Source organism: Anopheles funestus, chromosome 2RL (assembly GCF_943734845.2).
Source record: "Anopheles funestus chromosome 2RL, idAnoFuneDA-416_04, whole genome shotgun sequence".
Taxonomy (NCBI): domain Eukaryota; kingdom Metazoa; phylum Arthropoda; class Insecta; order Diptera; family Culicidae; genus Anopheles; species Anopheles funestus.
Window position 1 is genome coordinate 91,932,972 of NC_064598.1, and position 23,801 is coordinate 91,956,772.

General features: G+C 39.5%; 1 protein-coding gene across 4 annotated transcripts in view; it reads right to left on the bottom strand.

The window, feature by feature from the left end:
* Positions 1–23,801, bottom strand: part of LOC125766231 (nuclear receptor-binding protein homolog) — a 55,878-nt gene that overhangs the window by 11,225 nt on the left and 20,852 nt on the right. The window lies entirely within an intron of this gene.

The window sequence follows — 23,801 nt, forward strand, 5'->3', positions numbered from 1 at the left end:
GTTGAATACCGACCGAGTTATAGGCAAAACTTGGTGCAAAACTGAGCCTTAGTAAATTTGCATTTTTTTGAATTTTTTGATTTTTTTATTATTTTTCACTCTTTTTTTTATTTAAAGCATTACTTGAGTGAAAAGAAACACATTGCAACCAATTGGCATTAAAATAAATCAATTTATTTTTTTTTGCAAAATTTCTCAAAAAAAAACGTAAGGGGTACCCCTTATGAAATTTTCGAGTGGAAAATTTTTTTAAAATTTTTTTCTGATTTTTTATTCTTTTTTTAATTTAAAGCATTATTTGAGTGAAAAGAAACACATTGCAACAAATTCGCATTAAAATAAATCATTTTTTTAAATTTTGCTAAATTGCTCAAAAATGAGGAAAATTTTACATTTTCTCAAACAGGGTAAGGAACTTGGTTCCTCGAATAACTTCTGCCACAGACATCTGAGAGCATGGACGTTCAAGAAGAAAATGTAGCCATTGGTGCCATCTATCGACTACAGGTTAAAGATTGGCGATCCGTTGAATACCGACCGAGTTATAGGCAAAACTTGGTGCAAAACTGAGCCTTAGTAAATTTGCATTTTTTTGAATTTTTTGATTTTTTTATTATTTTTCACTTTTTTTTTTATTTAAAGCATTACTTGAGTGAAAAGAAACACATTGCAACCAATTGGCATTAAAATAAATCAATTTATTTTTTTTTTGCAAAATTTCCCAAAAAAAACGTAAGGGGTACCCCTTATGAAATTTTCGAGTTGAAAATTTTTAAATTTTTTTTTCTGATTTTTTATTCCTTTTTGTGTTTAAAGCATTATTTGAGTGAAAAGAAACCTATTGCAACAAATTCGCATTAAAATATATCACATTTAGAAATTTTGCTAATATGCCCAAAAATGAAGAAATTTTACATTTTCTCAAACAGGGTATGGAACTTGGTTCCTCGAATAACTTCTGGCACAGACATCTGAGGGCATGGCCGTCCAAGAGGAAAATGTAGCCATTGGTGCCATCTACCGTCCACAGGTTAAAGATTGGCGATTCGTTGGATACCGACCGAGTTATATGCAAAACTTGGTGCAAAAATGAGCCTTATTAAATTTTCATTTTTTTTAATTTTTTGATTTTTTTACTATTTTTCACTCGTTTTTTAATTAAAGCATTAAAGAGTGAAAAGAAACATATTGCAACCAATTGGCATTAAAATAAATCAATTTCATTTTTTTTTTGCAAAATTTCTCAAAAAAAACGTAAGGGGTAAGCCTTATGAAATTTTCGAGTTGAAAATTTTTTTAAATTTTTTTTCTGATTTTTTATTCTTTTTCTAATTTAAAGCATTATTTGAGTGAAAAGAAACTTATTGCAACAAATTCGCATTAAAATATATCACATTTAGAAATTTTGCTAATATGCCCAAAAATGAAGAAATTTTACATTTTCTCAAACAGGGTATGGAACTTGGTTCCTCGAATAACTTCTGGCACAGACATCTGAGGGCATGGCCGTCCAAGAGGAAAATGTAGCCATTGGTGCCATCTACCGTCCACAGGTTAAAGATTGGCGATCCGTTGGATACCGACCGAGTTATATGCAAAACTTGGTGCAAAAATGAGCCTTATTAAATTTTCATTTTTTTTAATTTTTTGATTTTTTTACTATTTTTCACTCGTTTTTTAATTAAAGCATTAAAGAGTGAAAAGAAACATATTGCAACCAATTGGCATTAAAATAAATCAATTTCATTTTTTTTTTTGCAAAATTTCTCAAAAAAAACGTAAGGGGTAAGCCTTATGAAATTTTCGAGTTGAAAATTTTTTTAAATTTTTTTTCTGATTTTTTATTCTTTTTCTAATTTAAAGCATTATTTGAGTGAAAAGAAACTTATTGCAACAAATTCGCATTAAAATATATCACATTTAGAAATTTTGCTAATATGCCCAAAAATGAAGAAATTTTACATTTTCTCAAACAGGGTATGGAACTTGGTTCCTCGAATAACTTCTGGCACAGACATCTGAGGGCATGGCCGTCCAAGAGGAAAATGTAGCCATTGGTGCCATCTACCGTCCACAGGTTAAAGATTGGCGATCCGTTGGATACCGACCGAGTTATATGCAAAACTTGGTGCAAAAATGAGCCTTATTAAATTTTCATTTTTTTTTAATTTTTTGATTTTTTTATTATTTTTCACTCTTTTTTTTATTTAAAGCATTGCTTGAGTGAAAAGAAACATATTGCAACCAATTGGCATTAAAATAAATCAATTTCATTTTTTTTGCAAAATTTCCCAAAAAAATGGCAAGGGGTACCCCTTATGAAATTTTCGAGTTGAAAATTTTTTTGAAATTTTTTTCTGATTTTTTATTCTTTTTTTTATTTAAAGCATTATTTGAGTGAAAAGAAACACATTGCAACAAATTCGCATTAAAATAAATCGTTTTTTTAAATTTTGCTGAATTGCTCAAAAATGAGGAAAATTTTACATTTTCTCAAACAGGGTAAGGAACTTGGTTCCTCGAATAACTTCCGGCACGGACACCTGGGAGCATGGCTGTCCAAGAAGAAAATGTAGCCATTGATGCCATCTATCGACCACAGGTTAAAGATTGGCAATCCGTTGGATACCGACCGAGTTATAGACAAAAATTGGTGCAAAAATGAGGAAAATTTTAAATTTTTCAAACAGGGTATGGAATTTGGTTCCTCGAATAACTTCTGGCACAGACATCTGAGGGCATGGCCGTCCAAGAAGAAAATGTAGACATTGGTGCCATCTATCGACCACAGCTTAAAGATTGGCGATTCGTTGGATACCGACAGAGTTATAGGCAAAACTTGGTGCAAAATGAGCCTAGGAGATTGATAAATTTATAGATTTTTTAGATTTTTTTAAATTTTTTTATGCTTTTTTTAATTTAAAGCATTATTTGAGTGAAAAGAAACTTTTTTCAATCAATTCGCATTAAAATAAATAAATTTATAAAATTTTACTAAATTTCCCAAAAAAAAGGAAAGGCTATAACGTTAGGAAATTTTCAAATGTTTAAATTTTTTAAATTTTTTTTTATTATTTTTTTATTCTTTTGCGTTCACTAACGCGGCAATTGCTAAGCGTTTAGTGACAACAATCACCCCCCCCCCCCCCCTGTTTATAATGTTTTACTACTGTTGCTGTTGACCAGTACTACTAATGAAGCTTTCACATTAAAAACATTCGATTGATTATTTATCGTCTATTTTGAGCAATTGCTAAATCTCATTACTAGCGAATGATTTATTTATACGAAATCATGGGGCACTATTTATAACCTTACGATGTTCTTTATCGCGTTCTAGAAGCTGAATTAAGAAGGAACTGCACGTACCTTAGCAATGTGTCGTGTGGCTAAGGGTTAGCAAGTGATTTTGTGCTAATGTTAATGTGCACCTTCGGCCTAAAATTATATCAAGGACGATGGTATATGACCGATAAACAATTACCTTTCTCCTTTCAACAGCTTTCATTAGGGATTCGCACCTTAAATTTATTGAAGATGAGAGATCCGAAATGTTATCTGCTGTACACCATAATCTTAAGTCAATGATGCTTCGAAGGGCAGTAAAGCTAATTATAAAAGATAGCAGGCAGTATCACACCCACATGCAAGTTATTCTTTTATGTTCCTTCTTCGATTTGATTGTTTGGAAAACCTTGTTACGGATCCGGACCACACATCCATCTGTCGCTTTGGCATTATTTTTACCTTACCCCCGCCATATGTACCGACCACCAGCACAACTCACGGGGCATACCATACCGTACAGCAACCTGCTGCACGGAAAACTGTATGCAACCTGCAGCTATAAATAAGCGACGAAAACAAACGTGTGACGAGGGTCATCATTCACAGACTGACCCTTTTACTTGTCTTACTTGTCTCGCCCAGCAGTGATTGACCACCATCAATCCACCACTTTCACACTACCCCACCCAACATCAAATCGCGATGCACATGCACTGCGACGTTTTTAATCGGCCAAATGTGGCGCCTCTCGTTTCACTTGCGCTACCAAAAACCGTCCATACTAAAAAGAAAAGAAAGCAAGGTACAAGAACAAACAAACAATCATCCCACAAATGAGTAGCGAGGCGCGCGAAGAATTTAAACCGAATAATTATACGTCAACGTCGTGTGCGCGTTGAGGAAAATGGGAAAATGTGCGGCACAGGGCGCCAAGAATAGCAGCTTCCTAACCAAAGCCGCGAGTGGGTGGAAGTGGATTTGTTCCGCTGCCTCTACTAGGAAGAGAACATACCGGTGTAAACAAAACCCATCAATCTCTCTCTCTCTCTCTCTCGGTGGGCCAAGCAAAAGTACGACGACGACCTTCGAGTGAAAGATCGATTGATAAGTTTATAGTACGAAGAGAAGAAAATTAAACAATATGTACGTAACAAAACGCGCCATGACAGATGTTGATATGGCGGAGGTGTTCTTAAATTTTCAATACATTTCAAATAATAACAAACAGTGAAAAATAAATTGCACTTTTTTAGCTCAAGGATACTCCTCTTGATTTATGTACGATCGTTGAAGGATTTTTTGATGAGATTTTCCAAACTTAATTTAGATGAAAAATGCAAATTAATAAAAAAAATCGTAAGTAATTTTTATTTTACGCTAATCCAAGCGAACATATGTGATTTGCCACAATTATAGCATAATTAGTACAAGACAGTTATTCCCCAAGATGCATTATTATAGCGAACCGTGAAGAACCGGGTAAGAATTGTTCCAATCTCAATGACAAAATGGAATACTATAGATTATCCTTCTTTTCTGTGTATATCTTTATCTGATAAGTAAGTTAAATCATTCTGCCTTCCAAATCACAAATCTTTCAAAATTTTCCAATATTCAGCACAAACTTGTACATTGCAGTATCGATTACCCACTGCTATAATCATCATTAAATTAGACCGTGACCTTTAAAATACTACTACGGCAAGCGTGTTTATAAACTCTGCTTCTCTTCTTCATCTACCCTTTGCTGTTTGCCCATAAGCATATAGCAGGCAAACGGCGTAGATAACTCGCGGTGCGAACGCGATTATGGGGGATGGGTTTGAATGATAAACAAACGGTTGAATGCCGTGGTTTTGCGGTTTTCAATTGCACGTGACTTCGGCTAACGCTGGGGCAGTGCACTGCACGCATTTCATTACAAATGAAGGTTGGTTTGTATTTCTTCCGCTAAATCAGGGAATAAGGGAAACGGTATGGGGACAGACTTGGTCAACTCCAACTTGGACGCTACTCACTATTCTCCCTTACATACGAGTAGCGTTGTAATATTGTAGGGCTCGCTTTGTAAGCTGTTCCAATACGCATTCTACATCTTCCCACCTGTCTGCTGCGAGACTATCGTTCTCAGGTTACCGTCTGGTTTGTGTGACGTGCACACATTCCTTCATCTGCACCTTGCAGTGCAACACACAAACAGAGGGTAGACAACTAAACAAAAAAAAAATATACAACCAGCCTGGTTCCGGTGATCCTCGTGACGGGGGACGACAAACCCCGATAAGCGATGGCGCCAACGTCGCTTAATTAAACACAAGGTTTAGACAATGCAACGCTTGAGATGGAGGCAGGCGGCAACCAAAGGAGGAAATAAATGCTTTGACGCAGTAAACCACCATTACAAGTGTTTGAACCGAGGCGTTTGCGCCAAGTCACCCTTCGCCTCCGCTTTGCGTGTGCGATCACCCTTCGCCTTTAGCTGCCTAGACCAGACTAGAACCACCACTCAGGGGCACTGTCTGAAGGTGTCCGTAAGTGTCTGTGTTTGTTTGTTTGTTTGTGTGCCGGAAAAAGGGGCGGTGTTCGTGCGTTCTCTGTGTATTGTTTGATAGTACAGCTGGTTTCAATGGCTCCAAAGCTGCGTCATTCGCGGATCGAGTTCAATTAGCTGCGCACTATGTGCCCCAGAAGGAGAGTAGCGTACCAGCGACGATACACCTTAAAGTCGGCTTAATTTTGTGCTCGCTAAATATACGTTTCTTATCATAATTTATAGCAAACATTATAGCTCATTCATCTTACCGATGAATCTAACCGTGGCGTCGGGTGAAGCTAAAATTTGTCATTTTTTGAGCGTTTGTTTCTATACCTTGGCGACCATTTTGACAGTGGTACAATCGACATGATACTTACTCGGCGTCAGTGAAAAGGTTAGTAAATTCCAATATTTGCGACCACACTCGTTTGTCTCGGGGAGCTATGATTGATGTACGATGGGTGGGTGGTTAATGATAAACAAGTCGCGAAAGAAAGAAAACATTCCGCATGTCCGTTGTCTTGCTGATTTAACGTTTGTTCTTTAATGAGACACGACATTTTCTTCAAGGGCGTAGATCCGGCACCGGGTTTACTACCATTCCGAACGACATTCATTGTTGTTTATTGAATGTTGTACTTGTTTGGACAGTTCATTGTACACACTGTACCCGTGTTATAATGTACATTTCACTTGTGAAAAATAATATTTTATCAGGAAATTTTACCCCTTTTTCCTCAATGTTTCATATTGAAGCGTTTCATTGCGTAGAAGCTATAGTAGTTGGTTCTTTTTTTCTGCAGTCAACAAATCACGGCCACTTCAGCCGAGCCACCACCATTCCGGGTGGTGGCGTAGTGTTGTGTTTGGTTCGTTAGACACCAATTATTTAATCACAGATTGAAAGCAAACATAGAAAACGAATCAAACGCGAGACTAGACGTTTAAGTGGAAGGTGAATGGGTTCAATATGTTTACTCGTTGTTGCAAATCATCGATGTAACTTGTCAGCACACCGATTAAACGGCGCCAATTGAGCTAAAATTTACGATTACACAATATGGTGTGATTTTTTTAACACTAGAACTACCGGACCAGTCATTTTGACTGGAACGCTTCATTTTCATCACATAATTTTGGCTAAAGTCTGAAACACGACCCCCCCCACTCACGGTCACTCATCTGCTTGTCAATTTTTCGTACAGGGTGGTTCGGAGACTATGCAATGTGGCCTGAATTTGATTTTTTTTACAATTACTATTAAATTGTAAAGAGGTTTTCGCATAGTGAAAAGTGATTTATTCATCGAGGGACCAAGTTCCATACGCTGTTTGTGAAACCGTAAAATTTTCCTCATTTTTGGCCCAACTTTGCCCCATAGCTCCGCCGGTATCCAAGATATCGCCACACTTTCTTCTGGCCATGGCTAGATGGCACTTGTGGCTAGATTTCGTCCATGCACCACTAATCGCTACCATGTCTGTGGCCGGAGCTATTCGCGAAAGCTCCAACGGATCGCCAATCTGTGACCTGTGGTCGATAGATGGCACCAATGGCTACATTTTCTTCTTCGACGGCCATGTCCTCAGGTGTCTGTGTCTCGAAACATAATTAAAAAACACGCAACCGATTTCGAACCACCCTGCACGAAAAAAAGTCACTCAAATGAGTGCCCGTGAGTGGGGGGCGTCGTGTTTCAGACTTTAGCCATAATTTTTTAGGGTTAAACAATTCTAAGGTCGGGTAAGAGGGTAAGGGGGTAAGAAGGTAAGAGTCGGTCGGGGAACAGCATTTCATAGAAATCATCTCCCGTCTACAAAACCACATCGAGATAAGACTGCTTTTTTTCTTTGGGGTAAAAATGAATAGACAATATTGTGAAATGTTTTAAGAAGATGTAGAAGAAACATTACGAAACAGTCTATTGCTATCTATCAATTCGTTATCTAATTGCTTTTGGTAATGATGATTGTAGCGATGCATGTCATTGTTTAGTGTGGTCTTAAGTTAAACAAACTAAATCCATTAACCACAGCTATTAAACGAAAAGCATTATTTTGAGTACGCAAGACAATTTCAAGCAAAACAGCACAAAACTCTATTACCTTAAAATATATTTTTGCTCTGACGAAATGTAACAGTATGCAAATGATTCGGTATTTAAGGTCGTTGCAACCATCATCAGGAAAGGTCATTCTTTAAGCGATAAACTTAATAGCAAAAAACCGTTTTTTGATTACGCCTTTCGGAGCGAGTTAAAAAGCAATTAATTCTAATTGACTGGTCTCATTAAAAACGAACCGAAACAGTGCGATTGTGAAATTGGCTCACAACTTTGCGACCGATATTTGTTACTACCAAACCCGATCCACAAACGAAAGGTTCTAACTAGCCGCCAGCATTCACAACAATGATTGTGTAACAGTCGATTCAAATTGAAGTTCAAATTTGGTGCCGTGCGAACAGTCCGCTTAATCTCCACCATTCCCCACACAATGCAACACACTTTCGCCGGTTAAAAGATTTGTTTCTTGCTGAATGAAAAAGAAACAAAAGCAGCGAATTATGGTTCTACACCGTCGAGGTGATCTTGGAAAGAGTGTAACGGGCGCGTTCTCGTACCAAACCGATGAGCGACGTTATTTGAATTTAGGCCAACAGCTAATCATGACCGGTCGCCAGTGTAGCCAAACATCAATTACACACACACACACACTGGGATGTACGGGTTACACCATCAGTAACACACGGGCAGCGTCAACTACGAGCATCAATCATTGGCGCCAAACCATTCTTCGCTTACTCCTGGCATCATCATTGCGCGTTTAACCGCGCGCACTAGTGTGTGCCTAATGTCCCATGAATGCGAAGTTTTGCGAGATAATAAGCCGTGAAACGGTTTATTTTATTTTTCTTGCAATGTGTTGTTGTACGGGGTTAGAGAAGGCCAGCATTTTTCTGTACGGCGACACTCAGACAGAGGAAACTCTTGGAATCAGCTGTAAAGGGAAATAACTAAAACAAAATTTAATACTATAATTTTTATTTAGTAAAAGTGAACTGAATACATGTAGAGAATTAAAAATAATAAGCATAATCCATATAACAAGCATCAACATATTCAATATCACCAAAAAATCACAAGGGATGAACGAGAAACTTAAGAGGGCGATACACTATGCAAGGTAATATTTTTTTTTACACAAAAATAATTCATATGTGCGATAATTCTAGTGTGAATTAAACAATAAGCTTAAAAAATCTTTTGCGAGTCTACTTTGTTGTTAATTTTACCCAAAGTTCTTGAGACACTCGGTTTTAATGGTCGAAAAATATTTAAAGAGCTGGTGGCAGTGCTCAGTCGTACACCATTTTTTTTTCAAAAAAATTATGGGACTTGACAGCACCCAAAATAGTCATCCGATTTTATCTTTCAAATCCGATACAAAATTTTGGCCACCAGCCTAAACCATGTTTTCATACCATGCTTGATTGATGGTCTTCAAAACTCAAAAACAGCTCGTTCGATTTGAACGTTAGTTATTCAATTTAACACAACTTTTCTATTATCGTGCGTAGCCCGTGTTTCGTTATCTTAACTTATTTTACTAAACGTTTTATAGCACAATCAAAACTTCCATGCAGGGCGAGACATTCCAAGAAATTTATCGGAGATTAGTGTTATTGATAGGAAAATTTTCGTAGAACTACACTTATCGATTTACCATGCTGTGCCAAGCTGCATCCGCAAGGGGAGTTGTTGGTCTCGAATTTGGTTAAAAATTAAGCGAACATGTAGCTTGAAAACAGCATAACAAACATATGTATTTTTCACTTTTTGTCACATATTTTTTGCATGTCGCTATAGTGTAGAGCAGCCTTAAAACCAGGAGAACAAAGCATAAAAAAATATCAACCAAAGCACACATTCATCTCCGAGTGCATAGATGAGTGACATCCACAGCTAACCAGACGACAACGGACCGGTCTCGACAGCATTGCTACTGCGTAGTATCTCTCCGAAGAAGTAGCAGCAGCAGCAGCAGCAGCATTGGTCTAATATCTGACGTCTTCTCGTACATTAATGTGGTTTTTGCTAAACCCTCCTTCCCGCTTTACGCGGTTCTCGCTACGTATATTGTTATCCTATTGTGCTGTCGCGATTTATTTCACTTTACATAAACCGTTATGAGTGCAAAGAACGCCCTTCAAAGGTAAGATACGGTACAAAACCACATAACGATCCACACCCACCGATGTAGAGAGGGAGAAGCAACCAAAGCTGTGGACGAGAAGTTTGGAGCCGCTCAACCGAACTCAGAGTCGCATGTTTTATTTGGTTGGATTTCGCTTCCTTGACAAGCCGCAAGTGACGGGTCAAGGTTTGCAATGTTTTTTTTTAAATGTTTGCGTATAGAAGAAGGAGCAATCCGCTTCAGTATACTTGTTTGAAACAGGTTGTACTTGAAATGCTGTTTTTGGGGGGTGGTTTTAGGGAGGAATGTTTGTGTTAAAGCATGCATCGATTAATACGCAGATCGTTCGATCGTCATCGTCAATGTGAACACAGGAAATTAAGCTTTTTATTTTCGTTCTCGTTTGAATCAATGCGAATTTTACATGCAACGAACTCATCAACGATCGTACATTTAACAATCAATCGCTGGTATAATAACTCTTCCACGGTTTTGCAAAACGATGATTCTTTCACCTTTTACTATCAGCGCTCTCTGCTTATCGTGTAGGCCACACGCTGTATCTCTTTGTCTGGCCGTTTTCTTTAGCCCTTTCTTTGTTGTTCCAGCCTGAGCTCATTCAGAGCCCGTAGGAAAGCCAGCTTATCAGTGTAGTACAACGGGTTGTGCAACAGCTTTTACACACATGGGCGTAATAGTAGGGGAGAGCTGTGCGTACTCACATACTATCACGTCCGATGGCGCACCAACGCAAAACGTAAACAATGCTCGTCTTCCCCACTGTTCCAAGTGGTCGTTGGGTTTGATTTAACAGTGTGTAAATTTGACAATGTAATAATTGGTAGAAGTTATGTTTTTGTTTTTCTTTTGCAAAATGGACGAAACAACATTCAACGATTTGTTTAAAATATTTCAATCAACACTCAAAAAAACATCCGCAAAAAAAAGATAAAAAAACCTCTTTCGATACAGTTGTGATCATCACATTTCAACGGACTGAATGTTAATTTGCATAACTAGTTATATGCGGAAAAAATTTGCAAATAAATAACAGACGTATATGCCACCTTGAATACTACATATTTGTTATTCTATAATAAAAAAATGCTTTTTGTCTATTATGATACAAAATCATTTTGAAACTTCATCCTAGACCGACCTTTTCGTGTTATCGGTAATGAACTTTTCTCATTAATATTTAATAACTTCAGTAGCAATACAAATATTATTTTATCTACAAATGCAAACAAAAACTTCCTATAAAATAATAAATAAACCAAAAGTAATGCAATGCCGCACTGGCACGTCTTGCTGTTTGACGAGAGAAAAAAATAAGGAAGTCATGCAAAATACTCTAAAAACCTGCCTAGTGTTTGTGGATAGAAACATAAAAGCATTCGCTTCGTACGATGATGTTTTTTCTGCCACAGTGCGCGATCCACAAATTCGATATCACATCGACCATTTTATACAGGATGTATTGCGGGAATTTTTTTTTGCGGTTTGCGTTACAATGTTGTTTGCGTATTTGCATAAACGTAGACACGTTTTGCGCGTATGCGGTGTTGGATGTTAGGTTGCAAATCAAAGCCACAGCATGTACCGCCATGAACCGGCAACTGTATCACCAACAAGGAAACTAAAACGATGGTAAAGTTAGTGACAACTACTACATTGTTCAGTTATGTGTAAGATGCATCAAACGTGTATTGTCTTCCCGAAAGCAGTAAAGCAAACGATCATCTGTATCGTAATTGAAATGTGATTGAAACGGCACGAGAACAAAAAGACGCATTTGCCTTGTGCGATTCTTAAACGTGTTTCTTCCAAGGAAATAACACAAAAACCTGCCAAAACCGATGTGAACGATCAACACACCAACATCTAGTTCCACATCAACACATGCCCCCCGAACGGCAGCATAGCGGGCACGGGAATCGCATAAAATATTTTGCAAATATAAATAAATCTTTTGCCGTTTAATGACGCATGAGTTCGGTTTCTGCCAGTTTCTGCCCATGTTTCGCGCTTCAGCGCTCCGCTCCAGTAGTGTTGGGCAGGCGGGTTCTTACACGACGACGATCGGCGACCGTGTATATAATGAAGAACACAGCACAGAAATGCTGAAGTTTACCAAAAAGGTTTCGTTCTGGAGTTCGAACTCTACCGCTTTAATCGGGGCAATTTTATACATCTTCGCCCCATCTATTGCTTTAGCCAACATGAGCACTTGATGTGCACGCTTGGCCGTTTTATGTTTGGAGTTTTATGGAGTCGTTCAACAGCGATCCTCTTTCCTTGAAGCAACCGTGCGCAGCCACCTTTTCTATTCGTCTTTTCCACTTTCATTCATAATATCATACGGTACCAAGCGACGTGAAGAAAACAAAACAAGCCCCCAATAGAGAGCAGGAATGTTTTCGATTTATTTAGGAATAATTTATAGCTAACAATTTGTTTGCCTTTTTTTTTTGTTACTCAACTCTTTGCGAGAGTCATAAAATCGTTCCCCTTGTTGTAAATTGTTGCATACCTATACAAACCGAGGGTGTAGAAAACGCACATTAGATAACCAAATTAAAGCACACAAGGAAAGGTGCAAATCAATAACGTCGAGCAGTGCTCGTTAGAGCTAGAAATGCATAATTATTCCATCAATCATATTGAGGCAGGTTTTAAAGATTTATCTTGGCCGTATATATAAATATAAAGCCCCATTAATAAATCAAACTTTCAACAAACCATTCGCTAATTTTAAAACCCTCTTGACATATGCTGCCTGTCTTTCTCACGATATCGGTCTTCGATACGATCTAGCTAGCGTTCGTCCTAGCGTACGCTCAAATTTCCATCAACGGCCCGGAACGTTTGCCCAATGCGTGCTTGACCTGTGACTTAGTGTTGGTCACTACACAACGAACAGCAGCAGCAAAATATGCTCTTGAAATCTTCCCAACCACACGAACAATATTGCTAGAAGAAGCAAGGGTGGGAAAAACTGCTCTTGAAATGTTCGCAAATGTGATGGAAGCGAAAAAAAAACAACATTTTGATACCATAATCATTTTTCTCGTTTTTGCTTACTTTAGCGAACGCCGAGTGTTGTGTGTGTGTTTTTGTCATCAAATAAGTATGGTACATGAATTTATTTCTCTGCTTTGTTTCAACCTTCCAACAGACTAATCTCCTGCAATGCACCGTTGTTCATCGTGTGGTCATGTTTTATGCAGCTGTCGTCGGATGTCTTCATCAATCCTGATGCCTCCCCTGTTTGTCCGGCGCCTTGCCACAAACGGAACGTGCCATATATCCAAGTGGACGGTGAAATTATCACAGTTAGTGAACCAAGTTTCGTACCATTACACACCGCTCGCTACCACAACCAATGGCAGGTGCAGCAGCCGTGCAAATGAACGGCGCACGAAGGTTGACCCAAGATGCATTATCACATTGAACGAAATCGAATTTACCATTATTTGATGGACTTTTCATTTTCACCGCAAACGGCACAAGAAATGATATTTTATGACACCACAATGTCTTGGCAGAGAAAAATGTGACATTTTTTTAAAATAAAATACCCTTCCTAGCTACAAGGTATATTCTACAAAGATACCGTCGTCGACAACAACGAACGAAAGAACACAAGAATTATTATACCGTAACTGCAACTAATGAGCGTAGCAACAAGCTGTAAAATGCATCACTTCCATTGAATTAACACCGTTCCCCCCATTCGGAATGACGGACATGATAATATGTGAAGACCCGGATTTAAAGTACTCTGGCCCATGTGTAGTACGAATCATAATAATTGCAGCACGTATCAGAATAAAACCTTTGCTATTCTCGTGCGACTTAGCACCCGCCGTCTTTTAATATGTTCTCAATGTTGAAGATTTTATAGTAAATCTTTTCAAGTTTTCACTGACCTATAGAATTTGTAACATTCCATAAGTGTTGAGTGTGATCACCGTGAGTGTGACTCCCTTCCGAGAACTGAGCAGTGAAGGATGTGACAGTTTATTACCCATGTGCGATGAAATGTAGCACGTGTCTTGCCATTTGGCCATAGTAGTAAATTTACGGCATTAATTTGTTGGCATAATTTTAACGTTTTTTTTCATAAAATCCCACTACTGTGGATGAAATATGCTACCTAAGTAGCACGACAAAAATGGTGTACTTCCTTTCAGGTCGTTGGCTGTATAATTCCACTTTATGGCTTATGGCGTCACATGGCGTTGATCCTCATTTGGATGTATGTGGAGATATTTTTTCCTGGTTTACATTTTTATTTGTATATGACGACAGTATACGGCTTGGTTCTAAACTTGTTTACTCTCAATTTACTGGCAAAAATCCTAGAGATTTACCTAAAGACAGTATAATGACGTAAACGGATGTTGCTTTTTCTCCTGATAGTTTATTGTGAAGAACTGGGTATTCCCTTAATACTATCGTTAAGATACACTAACAGCAAACGTTTACAATACCAAAATCCGTTAAGCTACAACAGGGAACTGGGTTTTTAGATCAAGACATTTTAAAACCAAAGTATACAATTTAACCTCTTCAGAGACGCTGTCCATTGCTTGACTAGATAACTGGATGAGTTATCTTAAGCTCTCGGAAGCAACTCACGCACATCTTTCCACTGGAGGTCAATGACGGATTCACTAGTCGGTGGAGGGAATGTGGAACCACCACTAGCTGCCGCGAGGATCATGCAACAACACAAAAACCTCAACATTTCCAAGGAGTCTATTACTGACCGGGTGGTGAGACAACCTTTGCACACGTAACCGGTAGTAGCAGCGGTAATATCCAATCGAAACCAGTTTCTGACTAACGAAAGGGGTGATATTCACACACAGTAACAGTGGAATTCCATTCCACTTGATGACCGTTGACGACCGACAGTCAGGACGGGTTTACGGCCCCTATCGATCGGAACTTCAGTCTCGCATCCATATCGGGCTTTGCTACGCCACCTACGGCCGAGTGGTGCTGAGTTTCAGCTTGTTTGGGTAGTGTGCGGAAGGATACACTCCATTGGCCTTCCTGTAAGTTGAACACCCTTACCCCACGGATCGATCCAATCTGATCGCAATCGTACACTGTGCGAAGGGGTGGTTTACATCCAATTGTGGCAAACTGTCACTTCGCGGAAACGCACTGCATCTTCCGGGAAGAGGTACACCGTCATAGTGAAGGGATGTTTCTTTCTGTTTTCTAAAAAGCCCGAACGAAATACGATTTCTAGGGAGTAGCGAAACATACCATACCATACTTATACAAGGTATGGTGAATGCGTAAAATGGATGACGAAGAACCATGACTAGTGAACGTCTTCTTGTTTGACGCTACCCAGAGATAGTACTAGATGGCAAAGTGAGCTCATCTCGTTAAATAAAATCAGTGGCAGACTGTAGAACAGGTACTCTACTAATGACTAATTCTCTGAGGCGAATAAAAGCTAAGAACTGCATTGCATTTCAAGAACATCACTACAACTCGTTTTATTGACCATCTTCAAAATCCTTGAGTGATCCAACAAAATAAATTTACAATTTAGCAAAATTGAGAGCCTGACTTAATAAACCAGATAACTTCATAATTTTATGATAATGCTACTACGATTTGATTTTACTAGAAACTCATTTAAAAATTGAATCGAATTTTGTACAAATAAAGAAAGTTATAAAATATAATTTACAACTACAATGATACTACGCCATGATGGACAGCACAAAGACTCAAAGACAATTATTTGTGCAGTTAAACTAACCTTTACTCTTTTTGTTTTATTGTTTGATTGATGGTACTACATTTTATGCTCCTCTTTCTGTACGATGCCCATACCCGTGGAATTTATTGCTTTATTCCCCAGCATGGTAGGTTCATCGTACGCTGATACAACCAAACAGAAACGGAAAGTGTGAGCAAATCAATGTTGGTTTTATATGACAGGCAAAATCACACTTTCGAGAAGTTTATGATGAAAAGTTTATCTCATCCACCGTAGTATCGTCTTAGCTTCACGCTTTCCAATCGAATAGTTTGGATAGGTATTTGGTTTTATGCTTCAAACAAAACAGCAGATCTCCCCAAAATGTGGTTTTGCTGTGGGATGAAATTTATGTCAATAAACAACCAATCATATACTAGTATATCGTAAGAAAATAATACCAAAACTGCGTAGGCAATTATCGAACACACAAAACAGTAAGTGCAAACGTCCCCAATAAATCTATAAGACTAGTGTGTTTTTTTTGTTCTCTTGAAGAATTGGAACTACTGCGCATGATGAATTCTCGAATCTGAGTCAATAGGAAAATATACCTTTGTTGGATACTTAAATTAATTAGGTCATGTTGCAAGAGACTAAAACTGGAGTTGAGGTTTATACGACGTAGTTGGATAGTAAATTCTTGGTTATGGTTTGCACGTTTTGGATGGGATTTGATATCGCTCCTTCCGAGTGTACACCACCGTCAATACCACTATGCCATCAGACCGCTTAGGAGGGGCGTGTGCTTGAGGGCCATAAATTAAGTGGCGTTTTTGCTACTTCTTTTGCTGAGATCTTCCTCGGCATCTGTACAACGATATTGTAGTCTATCTGTTTTAAAATGAATGCTCCAACTCTCAGCTGGTTAATAATAGTACCTACTGTTTTATGCAATTAAATATTCACACTACCATAGTACAGCTCGGAGCTTTTTGTGCAAGATTATCGCCTTATCAACGTGTTTCCCTTTTCACTTTTCCTGCGATATCTCGTGGGGTGGCAAACAAATATGCTTCCGGTAGCGAAATGCAAACACCTGCAAAGGATCAGACTGAACACATTGTATAGTGGTGCTGTTAGTCACTGTGTACCCGGTACGGTTGGGGTTAAATCAATAGAACAAATCCATGACACAAAGTAAGACAGGCACCGTGATAATTATCTGTACGGCACATGGTTCCCTTCGTCCGTGGGTGTATGCACTATCGATTCCTGTGTACTGCCGTACTGCGATGGCAGAACATTCCGTACATTGCAGAAACTGGCCAGCAACTAACTAGCAGCAGCTGACTATTTATATAACAGACATAAATGCTAATATGCTGTTTTTATTATGAGTTTTTTTTGTTTTTCTCTGCTCACCCGCCGACTTCGGTAGTAGGTGCTGGAAATGAGTTCGAGGCCACCGTATACCATCCCGCAACCGATGTCACGTAGGAGTGCGAACAATGCGCTCCACAACACACCGGAATGCGTCTTCGCACTCAAGGACCCGCAAATGTAAGTAGTTAGCACTACAAGTTTCAAAACTCGGCGTACCCTTTATCAATGCGGCGCTATAGTTGTTTCAATCCACCAGTAAACAATTGCGACAGATGGAATTAACAGTTCAACACTATACAAGGACATTCTTGTCGGATGTATGTTAGGTACGGGTTGGGTACTATACTTTCCACGCTTTACGACCTTTTGCGCTCATTAGTGGGCTTTGTGAAAAGTAGCATCTAATAAAAATGCTACCAAATTTGCTGCCCACGAGGCCCGTTCCGATCCCGATAGCCGTCACCGCTTTCTACATCATTGCACAGCAGACACATTAAAGGACATTTCTTACACAGTTTTATTTTTTTTTCGTGTGTCCTTTATCCTCCTTTCCACTGAGACGGTTTTTATTAGCGTTGATAGGTTGCCATTGTTGGTTCTAGTCCAATATATTGCGTTCTCTCTATTTATTTTTTTTTCCTGTCCCAAAAACGTTTACAGTAGCAGTCGGTTTCAATGATAGTTTAGGATAGTCTTCTCCAACCGGTCGAAATTGCCTATGGTTGGTTTTGGTGCCAACTAAAGGGCATGTTGTGGATGCTCCCCTGCAAACCCTCAGCCATTCGCCCGATCACCCGATTGGATCAACGGAATCGGAGAAGCCACATTTAGGCGTTTGAAGCTGTGTATTTTGCACTATTTGGCCGGCTTCCAAATTGTAACAGACGCCAAAAACCGGTGTCGAGCGCGATTGCTTGGAAATTCTTCTGCCCATCGTAAAAACCAACGCTAAAACAACGGAACACGGAGAAGAGTTGCTGCGCAAACCAAACAGCAAAAATACAAGCAACGGAAAATACCGAGATCGTTAGGAAATGCTATCGGAATGTTTACAATCGTCAATGCCTTGCCACGGGAGTGTCGAGACAGACCGGTCAGTCATACTCGTAAAGGGAATGACCAATCAAGCGTCACTTTTTCGCGATAATACTGCAGCACTTCGGTAGGCTTGAGCCTAATTGGCGAGCACGGTTTGCTGTTAAAAAAAAGCCGATTCGACATCAGCCAACCGGTACCAATACAAAACAAAAAGGTCGCCGAATTTTTAAGGCAGCTTTTAAGGGTGCCACAGACATGCTGGAGCCCTTGATTCAAAATTCTATCAGATGAACTTCAGCATGGAACGATACAATGGGTCGTTTGTTTTGTAATCATGGCTTATAATAATAATGGCTTCTTAATGATTTCCCTTTTTTTGTGTAGCTATTTAATAAAGTTGAAAAATATGTTGAAAAACTAATAGAATTGGGAGCAGTACTTTAGGTGGAAAAGTCGTCGGGCTTTAAAAAGTGATGTGTTAAATCTTTGTTTAGGATTTGTATCAGAATCCAGCACGCTACAACTGAGAAACCCTTGAGAACTGTGGTAAACCACACAAAACTGTGAATACCCTTCATGAAGATAAGGAGAAACCCAAAAGAACATTGTTGGAAAGCTTATGGAAAATTGCTGGAAAACTTGCTCTAAACCCTAGGTAAACTTTTTAATACTGGGAGAAAAGAAATGCTCAAAGAAAACGTGGATGAAAACTAAGGAAAATTTGATATAATACTGCGAATATACTAGTGGAAAATTGTGGAATATTTGAGGAGACCTGAAGGAAAGCCTTGAAAGGTAGAAAGCCTTGGTATAGAAGGAAAACTGCTACACACGCCGAAGAAAACTGAGGACAAACCTCAGGAAAACTGGTAAAACTGGAAAAAAAACTCCAGGATAATCGGAGTATTTTAGAGCAGTTCGGTATTTGTTTATGTCCTCATCGTTACCCGTTGACTTCAGTTGGGATATGAAAGGGAATCGAATCCGCAGTCGGTGTGGTAGTTAATACTGGAATCAATATCAGATTCGACTCCGAAGTCGATTCCGTAGACGATTTTGAAGTCCCTTCCTGAATCCGAACTGTTTCTAGAGTCAAAGTTGGACCGTTCCCCACATATCAACGACAGGCTATCAGGCTATTTAGTTAAAATAAGTCTACGAAACCACAAATGCCCGCCATGACCTGCTAGGTCGTTATGCTAAAGAGAAGATAATGTAAAGTCAAAAACTATTGTTCAGTTTTTGTCATCAAACGTGATATAAATGTTAATCACTTAACCTTTTTTTTATTTTACAGAAATTACATTTTATCATAACGCACGATGCACGCTATCGTTTGGTGTGAAACGAATAAAAAAGAAATAGGAAAAAAAACATACACAAAAAGAAAGAAACAAAGCAAGATAGAGATAATTCACCCATGGAGAAAGTTGTTGTACTCTAGCAGCCGTCCATCACTGCACCGCACTACGACCTTAGTATGTGATCGGTTTTTTTTCATTTTCTTTCTCTCGTTTCCCTTCTTATGGCGGCCTCCCCATCACTTATTACCTACCGACGCATCCTGACATTCTTGTGCTGGTTGCTCCCTTCCGTTGTTGGGGCCAGCGCCACAATGATCAAGGCGAATAGGTTCATGAAAAGTCAGCGACCATTTGCCCAAGTCATCGTGCCATTGGCGCACATTTTTCTTTGCGCCACTGTGTTGGCGTGATGTCTGCACTTTCTTCGCATGCATGTGTATACGTTAGCGTTCAACATGCGAAACAGCGGTGTTTCGTCACAGGCGCGTGGTGGAGAAAAAAACACACACAATAAATAGAAATAAATAGATCCGTCGAACCTGTCGAAGCGGAAAGCAATTCCATGGCCTTGACTTGCCAAACCAGCGTGCGCGAAATGGTTCCGAGTGTTCGAATCGGAAGGTTCGCTGCCCGCCAAATGATGGTAGGGAGAGGGTGTTTTTTTTGGTTATTTATAAAAAAAACTTCCGACACCCCAACACAACAGCACCAACCCACGTGAAGGAGGGAAGGCAAGCAGAGTTAGTGCCCACAATCGGTAGGCGTATGAAAGCTAAATATGGTTGCCCACACAGGATGTGTGCAACGGAAAGTACCTTCTCATTCCCGAAAGTACCTTCAACTTCCTTGCCATTTTTTTTGCCAATTTGAGACATTGTCCACAAGTGGACAAAGTTTCTGTCAAAGTGTGTGACGTCGCGGACGGAGGCGAACCAAGCGGTACGGTTCTTCAACAACTTCGTAATCTCGCTGATGGACGCTACGTCGTATTTTAGAAGCCATTTATAGTGATGGCTGAAGGCTCATCAAATAGTCATGGTTGTACACCTTTGATGTGTGGAAATAAATATACTTTTCATCTTTTAAAACATGACAGCACTAATGTTTAATATACTCAAACTGAAAACATTTACAACAAATTCTGATATGTTGTATTTAGCTTCAAGTCATCCGTTTGCATCAATGACTCATGCTTTCCACATCTATCGCTTTCCTGCGCGTATTTCTGCCATTACTGCCAAATGTATCACGAGGCAATGCTGGTTTGCATATGGTTAACATAAAATGTAATGAATGAACACAAGGAAAAATTAATTTGCGAGAGTAAGACTAAGGTCTAACGAGGTTCCGCAAACACACTGCATAACTTCTTTTTGTTTGCCTTCCCAGCCAATTCTCGGGCCGGTTGGGTTCAGTCATCTCCTTCATCTTGCGGTAGCTATGTTTCGATGCTCGCAGCACCGTCTCTCGCCAACCATCATGCCACGGTACGACTTCAACTAAGGACTGTCCCGCGTATCGAAACCGAGGAGAAGAAAAGACACGGGGCGCCTTTGGGGCTCGATGAGTAGCTTGAGGTGATACGTACTAACATGCCAGACGCATAGCGCAGGAGAAGATTTAGGCGTCTTCGCCAACGACAAACGCACACCAGTGTTAGCCCCCGCAAACAACCCAACCGCACGCACTCCACACATCCACCGAAGGGGACTAAATGCTGATTTAGTGACTATTTTTAGAATGGTCTACCCATGGTGACTGCTGCGAATGCAGCATACGTGCGTCCACCGTCGACCGACCGTTTATTGCGGATGCTTTCCTTTAACGATTGTGGTGCGTAGCAATCGGAGACACCGGAGACACTGTGCGGCGGAATCATCTTCGACGACTTCATGCAAAATTAACGGGCCGCCAACCAAAAAATCAAAAACAACATGGACATCTCGGTGTTGGTGTGCGAAGGTGTCTATACCAGCAACGCCATCATTCGCACCTTTCCGGAAGCCTTTCGAGTCTTTGGTGGATGCGGTCCATAGAGCAATGGTGAAATATTTGAAATTTTACAGCTACCATTATTGGTCTATTAAGCGCGTTTCGCATGCCCGACGTTGATGGGCCACATAAGAGACAGATATTTATAGGGCGTGCATCTATTAGCGATGGTCATCTCCCATGAAACGTAAGAGTTCTTCACTTGCAGCTTGCACTGCACAACAAACTTGACACTACAATGTTGAATTCAACAGTGACATCGCCTGTCATTCTGTTCTATTGCACTTAACTCTCAAAGTGACTTCTTGCACAGTTAAATTATGTGTGCGTTCTGTGAGAGCATTTTCCTGCTTATATCTTCAGGGTAGTACACCTACACGCACAGCATTGTTGGTTACCTCCTCGCACTCTTCGGACATCGTTTATGCATACCAATTCAATCACTTCGAAATCCATCATGCCACAACAACGTTCTATGATTGTGTCTCAAGACTGCATTGCCATTTCAATTGTCACAAGAGCAGACGGACAGACACAAACTCTTTGGTATGTTTCTGCGACTGAATGGTTTGGGAAAAAATTATAGCGTACAAGAAAAAGCGAAGGAGGATTTGCGATATTTATAAATCACTCATTGAATGCATTTTTACGCCTACGAAACTGAAGATTTAATGTAAAATGCAACAACGCTTCCTACTGCAGGAAGGCCCACAACTATGCAAGCGAGTTGCGGACCCGGAGACTAGAAATTCCAGACCAGATAAAATGTCCAACATTTCCCAAGGTGTCTCTGTTGCCACAGGATGTTTCTTTTCAGCTACAACCGTGTGCAAGACGTTTACCAAGAGACCCTTCTCCCTTGGTGATGCTTATCCACCATGAATAAGTTTCCCCAAGAGTATCAACCAAACAAGCGAAATCTAACATGAGCGCACAATAAACTTATTATATACGACCCTTTCTTCCTTTTACGATCCACGATACTCTTGTTAGGCGGTAGCATGAAGCTTGCTGCGGGAGACCATTACGATACGAGCGTTAGTAATTTGTGTCAGGGCCTAGGGAACCATCTCTAACACCTTCACTATCATTTCCTTTCCACTATCTTTGAGGATATAAGAAGATCTACAAAATCGTTTTACCTCCAGAAGAGTTTATAAGTTAATTAAGGAGTAGGAATGGTATCGCAACGGATTTAAAAAAGGCTCTTTCTAATCTGCTCTTTTATGGGCTTTTTGGGGTATTGTTTTGTATTTACTGTGATTCTTAATATATTTCTAGAAAACATAAGCAAATAACACAAATGGTTTAATGAAGAATCTTTGCGTACATTTTAAGAACGACAAAACAAACAAAAAAACATAAGGTCGAGAAAATCCCATTGCAGCATTTACGTGACTTCTATCTGAAAAAAAACCTTGAGAACCAAAGAAGCAAAGAAACATCGATAAACTGCAGTCATTGCTTTCGATCGATTGCGCTACAAAGTGGTAGTTGACACAGATGTGAACTCGGTTCAGATTACACTGCATCAAGAAATCTCTTGTTGCAGGGTATCATATCTTCACCGAGTCACGAGATTACAATTTGCAAATACAACGTTCCGGAGCGCTCGAGACATGAATCTTTGTGAGTCATGTTGCTGTTGAGAAGCATAAGGCGATACGGTATCGAACGTTCAACGTTTCAAGTTGCAATGCATGCACACAAATGGAGGAAATTTTTCTTTCGAAACGCTATTCGCAATCATTCCGCGTCATGCATAAAACCTAGCTGCAAAAATACATGTGTGTCATTGGTGTGCAACTCCACCAAAAATGGACGACAAACTCTATGCATGCTACGCAACACCGGAAATAGTTCTCACGTGTTGTCGCTGACATCGGAAATTTTCATCCAGTTTCGTTCGTCATCCAGTTTTATCGCCCACGGAAGTTGCATTTCGCTCCAGCGAAGGATGTGACAATTAATGCTTTAATTTATGAGCTAATTGGACGTGTTTTCATGAAGGCAAACCTTATGTATAGCAGCTTACTGATGTACAGCGTTTTACACACAACAAGCGAAAAAAAAACCAAAACAGATTTATTATTTTGGCGGAAACTCTTTGCAATGAATCACTACAGAAATGGGTTCATCACCGGGAACCGGCGATGACTAAAGACATATGTTAAATGTTTGAGTCCAGTACCCCAGTACCCAGGGGTAGATTCATTTTTAAATAACATGAAAAAGAGTACGATACACAACAAAATCTATTAGCTGTTCGCCTTTCGCGAAATAAATAGGGTTGTACAATAGCGAAGCGGAAATATTCCAAATAGTTCGAG